This window comes from Triturus cristatus, chromosome 2_2 (genome assembly GCF_964204655.1).
Source record: "Triturus cristatus chromosome 2_2, aTriCri1.1, whole genome shotgun sequence".
NCBI classification, from domain to species: Eukaryota; Metazoa; Chordata; class Amphibia; order Caudata; family Salamandridae; genus Triturus; species Triturus cristatus.
The window spans coordinates 576,177,044-576,188,330 of record NC_140582.1 but is presented as its reverse complement, the minus strand read 5'-3'; the positions used below and the strand labels follow the sequence as shown (position 1 = coordinate 576,188,330).

The window sequence follows — 11,287 nt, the reverse complement described above, 5'->3', positions numbered from 1 at the left end:
GAGGGAAGGAGGGGGTTAGTTATTTTAGAAGAGGTTGAGGGGGACGGTTCGATGGAGGATGTAAGTGGTAGGGAGAGGGGATATGCAGTGGGGATGTCAGGAGGAGGGGGAATCATTGGAGGGAGAGAAAGATTGGGTGACGGTGGTTGGGAGATGACATTGGGTGTAGATATGATAGGGGAGGGGGATGTGATTTCATCAGCAGTGCATTGCGGGGGCGCGAGTTATAGTTAGCTCAACTATCTATAACTGCTGAATTTTTCTGGTTTTGTATGAGTGAAATGTCCAACTAACTATAACGTCCCAGAAACCTGTGTTTTTTTCAGTGATTATCTAAGTTTTTTAAAATGCTAACTTCTAACTATAACTTCCCTGAAACCTATGTTTTTTTCAGTGAATATATACATATACATATATATACATATAAATATTCCTGCAAAATCAATCCAAGACACACTTTTTCAAGCCACACTGGTTAAAGGTCAATAGTTTTATTAAGCAGAAAGAAGACTCCTTTCCACCACAGCCATGGTCTTGAATACATGACTCCCAGCTGGGGTCATCGAGTTTTTAAAGGTGCCACACTAAGCATCACACACGATGCAAAAAATAATATTCATATTTTTAACACAAACACCAATTTTCCACTGTACATGATTGTGAAAACATCAGCTTCTTGCATAATGATTACGTGGTCAGCATAGCATTGCTTGAATCGGAATTGTTTCCATCATTATCTGGTTTGTGTGTCCTAAGCGGCGCGATCAATAAAGTTAATTTGAAAGGAGCCAACTTTATCAGTTGTTGGATCAATGAACATGGTAACAGTGTATTGCATTATCTACATTTTGTGTAATTTCATGAACCCGTGACAACATCAAGGTATAGTACACAATATAGTAATACTGCATTGTATTGTATACATTTTGTGTGGGTCATCAAACCCACAAAAACATCAAGGTATAGTACCCAATAAAGCAAGTAGGAGCGGTGGGCGTTCACTTGGCCTCCGTGCACATAACTTTAACAGTAGTGAATCTGTCAGATCCTGGATCCATGCCAATCACTTTCCTACAAAAGATAAAACAAACAATTATTGGAACTTCATTGGAAACTCTTTGTTTACATAAACAGTCATACTGGTGAAACCAGATTGATGTTACCACAATGATTCATATTGCTAGATCAATCGGAAACAATATCTCAACCATATAGCACTTATAATTGTCAATAAGGGAAAATTGTGGTGCTAAAAGAAAAAGAAGGGAGACAGAGGCATACAAATGTTCAAAACAGGGTGCACATTTCTTATGGCTGAGAATGCATTTCTTCATCATAATTGAGGCCATTAGGGAATTTTGATCCGGTTTGCAGGATAAATTGGGATTCGAGTTTACGTAACGCTGCCACTCGATCACCTCCTCTTTGGTGTACCATGACTGTATCAAGGCCAAAATATTTGGCCTGGGTCCAATCTCTTGCATGTTTTTCTGAAAAGTGTTTTGCTGTACTACAGCTAAATTCTCTGTTCATAATGGCTCTCCAGTGTTCTAGCATCATTGTTTTAACTGGAAAGGTGCTCGAGTCACTGTACCACAGGCTACAGGGACAGGCTATGGCATAAACTACATGGTTGCTGCTACAAGTAATACATTTGGGGATTTTCCATCTGGTTCCTATTCTTTCGAGGGTCACTTCAGTAATACTTTCACCGTGTCTGCAGGCTTTACAGTTACCGCACTTGCGGAATCCTTTAGCTTGTTTCAACCAGCAGGTCTCTTTTGCTGAGAGATGGCTATGCACTAGGATATCCTTCAATGAGGAATTTCTTTGATATGTTAATGATGCAGTAGTACCAACCTTATTTCTCAAAATGGGATCTTATCTCAATATCCCCCATCTATTTTTCAATATCCTGCGCAATTATCCAGGCTGACTGTTATATTTAGTGATAGACTGTATCGGTCCTTGTTCTTTTTTGGAGGTACTAGTATTGTGTGATTGGAAAACGACCACCTCATCCCTAGTAAGTCTCCCCACTCAGACTTCTGCCTGTTTAAGAACTTTACATGAATAACCCCTACCATTCCATCATCTCTCATTTTGTACGTTGATACCTGTCTACAGAACTACAGCTGCGTTACGTCCTCAGAAATTCCCTGTAAGGTATGCCCCATTGAAAACTCAGTGGGTGGCACCTCAAAGCGTGCAGGATCGAGTTGCCCGCTGTTTCTTTCCTATACAGTTCCGTCTGGATGGTACCATTTTCTAATACAAGTTTTAAATCCCAAAAATCAACAGTTTTTTTTCTGTGATGCATTGTGAATCTTAGATTCATGGCATTATCATTATGTGCATCAATTAACAGTTTGAGGTCAGATCCAGCACCTTCCCACAGAAAGAAAATGTCGTCTATGTACCAGAGCCATAAACTCACATTGTAAATCGAATGTTCAGTATTTTCGTTTAAGAGCACCTGCTTTTCCCTCCAGCCCACCACCATGGCTTGGAGCGAAGCAGGTGCCCATGGAAGTTCCTTGTAGTTGTCTGAAGTATTCTTTTTCAAACATAAAGACATTCTCTTTGAGACATATTTCAATCATTGACAAGATTATGTGTGTGTTGGCTCAAGAAGGTGCAGACTACGTGTTTTAAGGAAATACTGGCATAAACCTTAGGCCATCCGAGTGCCTCATGTTCGTGTAGAGGCTTTGCACATCAAGACATTCTAACCAATGATTCTCACATTTTGTATTTTCTGTAAAAAAGTCTTTGGTGTCTCTTATGTAAGAATTGAGGACTTTCAGAAACAGAAACAAAAAATGATCAACAAAAATAGAGATATTTTCTAGGAGGCTATTCTTAGATGAAACAATTGGCCTCCCTGGTGGTTCTAAGGCATTCTTGTGTATCTCAGGTAATAAGTACAGCGTGGGTGTAGTGGGTGTCTCATTTCAGAGAAATGTCCTCTTGTCCCAACTAAGTAATTGAATGTTTGTGGTCGTGTCCCTCAACCCGGTCCTCCCTTCCTCCTCTCTAGGCAGTCCAGACAATTGAAGGCTGGTTGTTCTTCCTTATTTATTAAGGTAAAGTTTGTTATTGTCACAAAACTTTACACAGTTCTGATATTCGTAAAGGTCCATATTCAAAATCCAAAGGTTCTCCTGGCTGGGTCAGGTCCTCTTCTGGCCTCTCTCTACTTCCGACTTCTTCCCAGGCTCAGGGTAGGACCCAAAAAGGAATGAAACAAAAGAAAACCTCAGGCTACTGTATAACTGAGGATACCAAAAAGGGAGGGGAGAGTGCGCCACCACCAGAGCCCTATCCTTTGTGAAGGTGCCTAGTGTGGGGGTATTTGTGCTCCCTCCCTGGTGCCTTTCAAGCATGCCCACAGCCCTTGTACAACCACGGCGCATGCCCCGGGCACTTGCCTGCTTCCACGACCCTCCTGGGCCATGGTGATGGAAGACCCTGCTCCTGGGTCTTCGTGGGAGGCAGTGGTCTTGGGCGCAGTGCTCCTTGAGCGGTCTCGGCATCCTCCGTCGTCCTGTGTCCTCACACTCTTGGGTCTGCTCCTGTCATCTTTCTCCGCTACCTGCTGATCCTGGTGCTCTCTCCCCACTTCGTCAGGGTCCGTTGTCGTCCTGCTCTCTCCTCCGGTCCACGGCTTCAACTCCGATGATGACGCACTTGCCTCGCCCTCATTCTTTTCAGCTGGGCCCGTACTCGGCCGGTTTGTGACCGCTAGACCACCTCCTTCACTTCCAGTCTGGTGGATCGCGGCGGCCATGTTGGAGGTATCCGGGTCATCCAATGGTGCGGGACCATCACACTGCCTTCCTCCCAGGAATGGACGATCGGGCCATTCGAAGACATGGAAGCGGGAAAGGAAGTCCACATTTGTTTGTAGTTTCCCCGGAACGTGAACAGTCTCAAAGATGAAGGGCTGTAAAGCAAGAAACCATCGTAAGACCTTAGGGTTAGAGTCTTTGTTTTGTGATAGCCATGTAAGGGGGGCGTGATCAGTTAACAAAGGAAAGAACGTCCCAGAAGATAGTATTGTAAAGCTTCCATAGCCCATTTAAGGGCCAGGCATTCTTTCTCAATAGTGGCGTATCTTGTTTCTCGGGGATAAAGTTTTCGGCTTAAGTACAGGACGGGACGCAGATCTCCAGATGCTTCGGGCTGGGACAGGATGGCCCCAAGGCCTCTGCCTGAGGCGTCAGTTTGTAGGACGAATGTTTTCTTAAAATCCGGACAAGCCAGAATAGGGTAGGTACACAGGGCTCTTTTCAGCTGCTGAAAGCTTTTCTCTTGAGGATCAAACCAATGAAGGCGTTTCCCTGTGTGTGTCTTCGTAAGTAAATCAGTGAGGGGACTGGCGATCTCAGAAAAATGAGGTTTGAATCTCCTGTAATACCCTACTAAGCCGAGGAAAGTACGGATGTCCCTTTTACAGGTGGGTTGCGGTATATTTGCAATGGCCTCTATTTTGTTGACTTGGGGTCTTATACACCCTCCCTTGATATCATACCCTAGGTATTCAATACGCTCAGTTCCAAAGGTGGTCTTTTTTGGATTAAGGGTAAGACCTGCTTGTTCTAAGGTTTTTAGGACTGGTTCTAGGTGAGCTAGGTGGGTGTTCCAGTCGGGGCTGTATACGACGATGTCATCAAGATATGCCACCGCGAAATGTTGATGTGGGGCTAAGAGGACATCCATTAGCCTCTGAAAGGTGGCAGGAGCCCCGTGAAGACCGAAGGGTAGAACCTTAAATTGATAGAGGCCAGAGGGGGTTGAAAAGGCGGTTTTCTCTTTGGCTGCCTGGGATAAGGGAATTTGCCAATAGCCTTTTGTTAAATCTATGGTGGACATGACTCTGGCCTCCCCCAGACATTCTATCAATTCATCTACCCTTGGCATAGGGTAGGCATCGAACTTCGATACCGCAATGAGCAGGCGAAAGTCAATACAAAACCTGATGCTACCGTCAGGTTTCGGTACAAGAACTATTGGAGATGACCATGCACTGTGGGAGGCCTCAATTATATCTGACTCTAACATGGCTTGTATCGCCTGATTTACTGCCTGTCTTCTGGCTTCTGGAATACGATATGGTCTTAGCTTGATAGGTTGTGCTGTTTTTGTGATTATATCATGTTCTACCAAAGTAGTTTGCCCTGGTGTTCCTGACAAAACAGTAGAGTACTTTTCACTGAGGGATAACATTTGTTGTTTCTGTTCTTCAGTGACTTGGGGCCCCAATTGAATGTTGTTCTCTAGTTTACTAGGAAGAGGGGTGAAAGTTACCTCTATAGGCTTGTTTATGGTGATATGGTGTATGGGTGTTCCTGTCTTTGGGTTTGTAGGCACAGGGTCCTCCCAGGCTTTGAGAAGATTTATATGGCAGATTTGTCCAGCAGCTTGCTTATGGGGAACATCTACTCAATAAATTACTGGTGTTACTTTGCCCAGTATCTTATAGGGCCCTTGCCAAGTGGCAAGAAGTTTTTTCTCAGAACTGGGCAAAAGGATGAGAACCTGATCCCCTACCTGAAATTCTCTAGGTTTAGTGTGACGGTCATACAGACGTTTTTGTTGGTTCTGAGCGTTTTCCACATTAGCATGTGCGTCTTCCCACAGGAAGGACAAGGTATTCCTTAGGGAAGCCGTGTACTGTAACAGAGGTTTGCCCTCGTCTTCTTCCTCTGTCCACTGTTCTAAGGCCATGTCTAGAAGTGTCCGGGGTCTCCTTCCGAACAATACCTCAAAATGTGAAAAACCTGTAGATTTTTGTTCGTGTGTTCTGATAGCGAACATGACTAGGGGCAGTTGTTGGTCCCAGTCCCTCCCTGCTCTGTCTATGCTTTTCCGTAGGATAGTCTTTATCGTGCGGTTGTACCGTTCCACCAACCCATCAGTTTGAGGGTGATAGATTGAGGTACGTATCTGTTTGACTTTAAGTATGGTACATACCTGTTTCATCAGTTTTGACATAAACGGGGTTCCCTGGTCGGTTAACAGTTCCTGGGGGAAACCCACATGGGAAAATAAAGTGACCATGGCATGATCAACTGCAGTGGTAGTGGTGGAGGACAGGGGTATGGCCTCTGGATACCGAGTTGCATAGTCTACGAACACTAATATATATTGGTGCCCTCGGGCCGATGGGATGAGTGGGCCGACTATGTCCATACCCACTCTTTTGAAAGGGACATCGATGATGGGTAGGGGTTGTAATGGAGCTTTGGGCAGAGAGGGCGCATTAACTAGTTGACATCGAGGACTAGAAGCGCAATATCTGGCCACTTCCTAATACACCCCTGGCCAATAAAACTTGGGTAGTAAATATTTCAGGGTGTGTTCTTTACCATAGTGTCCACCCCCAGCTTGACTGTGGGCTAAACACAATACCTGTTCCCTAAAAGCTCGGGGTACTAACAGTTGTTCTTTCCTGATACTCTTTTCCTGATACATCCATTATAGGAGGCCATTTTTCACACTAAAGAAGGGGCCTACCTTGTCTGGTTGATCCTATTCTGCTTGTTCCCAGGCATTTTGTAGGGTGGTATCATCTCTCTGGGCTGCTCAGAAACTTCTACCTGTTTCTGGAGTTGTTTCTGTAGAGGCAAACACATGAGCGGGCATTGTTTTTTGATACATGGCCCGTTCTTCTCTTTTTTCCCCTACGGCTTTTACCCTCTTTGGGGTTTGTCTTCTCTATTTCTTCACTGTAAAAAGGGGCGTTCTGCAGCCAAGCCACCGCGGGGGAAGACAGGTTCTGTATCTGCAAATAGTCGTGGAACTTTGGAAAATCGGCCCCTAATAATACTAATTCCGGAAGGGATGGTACTACCCCCACTTTCCTTAACTGTGAATCCCCATCGATGTTGAACAGGATTTCAGCAAGGGGATACAACTTTGTTTCCCATGTACGCAGGTGACTTGTATATATTCATTCTCCACTATTTGGGATTCCCTTATTAAGACTCTGTCAATGACTGTGTGATGGCAACCTGTCTCAAGAAATGCTAGGACTGGTTTGCCATTTACATATATTCTTTTCTTATACCTTTCTGGGGGTTCTCCTGTTGTCATTACACGCCCCCGGATATATACCCCACCTCCATAGGTTCCGGAGGGGAAATGCGGGAAGGACAGTTACGAGCAATGTGGCCCCATTCTGCACAATGAAAACACTGCGGGCCAGATGGGGGAAGTCCGGAAGAAAGAGGCTTGGGCTGGGGTCATGGGAGGTTCTGGCCTCTGTTCTCTGGGTGGGTTTGTATGGCTGGTCTATTTAGGGTTTTTGGTAGACCTATCGGGGTTCTAAGGGTAGGGGCTTTGAATTCAGGAGATTGGTGGTATGCACATGCGAGATCCACTGCTACTGCAACTGTAAGATTGGAATGTTGTTTGATCCAAGCCCTTTTATTACAGGGTAGTGCCTCCAGATATTGTTCTAAATACACTTTCTCAGTTAGTTCGTCTATGGAAGAGGTGGTGGGTTGCAACCAGCGATTACCCAAATTGCGGATTCGATAATAAAGAGCTCTTGGATTAACACCCGCGGTCCATTTTTCCTTTCGAAAGCGAGCACGGTAGTATTCCTGGTCACACCCTAGGCGTTCCAGAATAGCTGTTTTTTTATATCAGCATAACTAGTGACTCCTGCTGGGTTGGCGGCTTGGTAAGCAGCCTGCAGTTCCCCTGAAAGCAATGGCGCAATATATTGGCCACATCTTTCTGGTGGCCAAGTGGCTGTAGAATCCACACTCTCAAAGTTCACAAAGAAATAGTCAGGGTCATCCCCCTGTTGGAATTTCTGAAGCACGGAGCCTGGCACATTGGGATGTACCCGAGCACTTGATATGACCTCTGTGAGGCGTAATACAGCAGTATCCTGGACCTGCTGATTTGCAGTTAGCAGTGCAGCTTGGTCTTTTAAGTCTGTTTGTAGGGCTTCTCTTTCCTTCTGGGCCTGTTTGGTTTTTTGCTCAAAGACGAGCTTTAGATGGCGTTGCCCTTCTGCAGGCTGAGTTATAATAGCCTCCTTGTTATGGGTTCTGTCTTTTTCCAGACAGCGTATCCCACTTCTGACACCACTTTTGTGGTCGTGTCCCTCAACCCAGTCCTCCCTTCCTCCTCTCTAGGCAGTCTAGACAATTGAAGGCTGGTTGTTCTTCCTTATTTATTAAGGTAAGGTTTGTTATTGTCACAAAACTTTACACAGTTGATATTCGTAAAGGTCAATATCCAAATCCAAAGGTTCTCATGGCTGGGTCAGGTTCTCTTCCGGCCTCTCTCTACTTCCGACTTCCTCCCAGGCTCGGGTTAGTACCCAAAAAGGAATGAAACAAAAGAAAAACTCAGGTTACTGTATAACTGAGGATACCAAAAAGGGAGGGGAGAGTGCGCCACCACCAGACCCCTATCCTTTGTGAAGGTGCCTAGTGGGGGTGGTTTTGTGCTTCCTCCCTGGTGCCTTTCAAGCGTGCCCACAGCCCTTGTACAACCACGGCGCATGCCCTGGGCACTTGCCTGCTTCCACGATCCTCCTGAGCCGTGGTGATGGAAGACCCTGCTCCTGAGTCTTCGTGGGAGGCAGCGTTCTTGGGCGCAGTGCTCCTTGAGCGGTCTCGACGTCCTCCATCGTCCTGTGTCCTCACGCTCTCGGGTCTGCTCCTGACATCTTTCTCCGCTACCTTCTGCTCCTGCTGCTCTCTCCCCACTTCGTCGGAGTCCGTTGTTGTCTTGCTCTCTCCTCCAGTCCGCGGCTTCAATTCCTCCGACGATGCACTTGCCTTGCCCTCATTCTTTTCATTTGGGCCTGTACTCGGCCGGTTTGCGTCCGCTAGACCGCCTCCCTCACTGGCGGATCGCGGCGGCCATGTTGGAGGTATCCGGGTCGTCCGATGGTGCGGGACCATCACAATGTCATACCATCCTTGTAGCAGGGTAGAATATCTTTGGTGTAAGTTTGAAAGATATGACTTATCTACCCTGCGTAGCATGCCTTGTTATTACGTTGGCAATATGCTTCCTGCACATACATCTAGTCATGAGTACCACGTTTCCCCCTTTTATCAGATGGTTTGATGATCAGGTCAGCATCCCTTTGTAAGATCTTCACAGCCTCCCATTGCTCTTTGGTGATATTCATGTTTCGCGGCACTTTCCCAATAAGACTCAACAGGTCTTGTGCCACTACATAACAGAAGGTGTCAATGTTATCCCTGGCAGTGGAAAGTATGTATTTGACATGCACATATGCCGAGGCACACTGAGTCAGTACAAATTGTAATGTAGGTAGTAGCCCACATAGTAATCACGGAGAGTCCATAACATTTTTTTTTTTCCTTTATTTTCTTCTCTTCTCAAAGATCCAAGCACAAAGGCACACTGGCAGCCGACACGTGTTTTGTCCAACGGACATTTTCAAGGCTAAAGTGTATGGGCACATAAACCCGGCACCCCGTAGAACAGCGTACCAGATGTAAGTTTACACAGAAGATTCTGGAAGTCTGTAAAGCAAACATCAAATTTGGAATTTCAGTCCTATATGTATTCACAGTATACACCGGATCCTGAATGGTATGCAAAGCATCAATGTCTTTAGTGTTTGTAAGGATATCTGTGGCCTGCAGTTATCACCACGAGTTTCTGTACCTGCAGGCAAAAATACCAATGTGGAGATTCCGAGTCCCAGTGGTCTATGAAAGCTGACTCCAATAAAAAATGCCAGTCCCTGCAGTAATTCACAAATGAAAACGACGTCTATCACAAGGTCAAATATTAGCAAGCACCTGTTGTGAATCATATGTAGAGCATGGTGAGCCTTAAAAGCAATCGAAAACAACGCTGTCAGTGGAACCGTGGAATACCACGGAGACCGACCTGCCCCCAAGTCCTGATAAACTTGGAACTGGAGAGAAGACGAACTGGCATACGTCCTGTCTGTTCCTGAGTGTGCACACTCAGGAACAGACAGGACGCATGCCGGTTTGTCTTCTCTTCAGTTCCAAGCTTATCAGGGCTTCTCTCCAGTTCCAAGCTGCCCTGATAAGCATGGAACTGGAGAGAAGACGAACAGGCATATGTACTGTCTGTTCCTGAATATAGTTTACCTTACCTTACCTTGTGGCCACCCAAAATTAGTTCTGGGGGCAGGTCCACACTCCCTGGGAGTGGTGCCTGGCTGGCTAGAAGAGTATAGAGGGGGCAGGCCCGAGAGTGAGTTACATCTGCCAATGACAAGGTAGGCATATTTTGAAGATAAGTAATTTCCTGGGCACATCCCAGAAGACTATCCTATCAAGGAATGGTCAAACCCTCTCCAATTGTCTCAGCTCTGGGAGCCACCTAACACTAGGCACCTTATTATGAATTTCGCAGTCTTGAAGCGGGCCACCATGCCAGGGCCCCTCTCCAAGACCGCCAAACCCATACTGTGACCACCTGCCAGATTCTGACTGAAATCCAGGTCGGGCGGTCCTGTGGCCGATGGCCCACAGCAGTGCAGTTTTAAGACTCATACGTGAGCCTTAGCAAAGCACCAAAATGGGAATGCCATTGCACGTCCATGCACTGCATGGACTGTTAAGGCTTAGATAGGAAAATGACAACTTTCTAAAAGTTTAATTGCTAAATATTAATATAAAATATGATTTTAGTATTAAGTTGGATTTTTAATTACTAGTAAAATGACTCAAGTGAAACATTATAAAGTGTGTATTTACAAAGTCTCACATGGTTTCTTCGTCACTCTCTCTCTCTCAATCTCTCATTTTCTCTCTCTCTCCCTCTCTCTCTCTCTCTCTCGCTCCCTCTCTCTCTCTCTCTCTCTCTCTCTCCCGCTCTCTCTCGCTCTCCCCCTCTCTGGTATTCAAACTGTGATTCTGATACAATTTTAGGGTGTTATTGGTGCCATCCTCCTTTCTCTAATTTTTCCCTCGGTTCTTGACTGATATATTATCAGGGACACAAGAATTAAGTGACAGGAGAGGGCCAAATTGTGCAGCAGGGTTGAGTAATTTATTAGGCAAGAAAAGGAAAACTATGCAGCATAATGTGGTGCATTTTGTAATGGCAATAGTACATACAGACCCATCTCCCTGCTACCGTTCTCAGCAGAAGTCATCGAGAAAGCCATCAACAGCCAACTCGCCACCTTCATCGAAGAGCACAGCATCCTCGACTCATCCCAATCTGGCTTCAGAAAAAACCACAGCACAGAAACCACCCTCCTCGCCGCAACAGACGACATCCTAATGGACAAAAGAGAAAC

At 45.6% G+C, this 11,287-nt stretch overlaps 1 long non-coding RNA gene across 1 annotated transcript in view; it reads right to left on the bottom strand.

The window, feature by feature from the left end:
- Nucleotides 1-475: 475 nt before the first annotated feature.
- Nucleotides 476-11,287, bottom strand: part of LOC146862528 (uncharacterized) — a 47,060-nt gene continuing 36,248 nt past the window's right edge. Inside the window, exon 2 of the long non-coding RNA XR_014978471.1 lies at nt 476-1,071. This is a non-coding gene — a long non-coding RNA (uncharacterized LOC146862528). The remainder of the gene's footprint in view (nt 1,072-11,287) is intronic.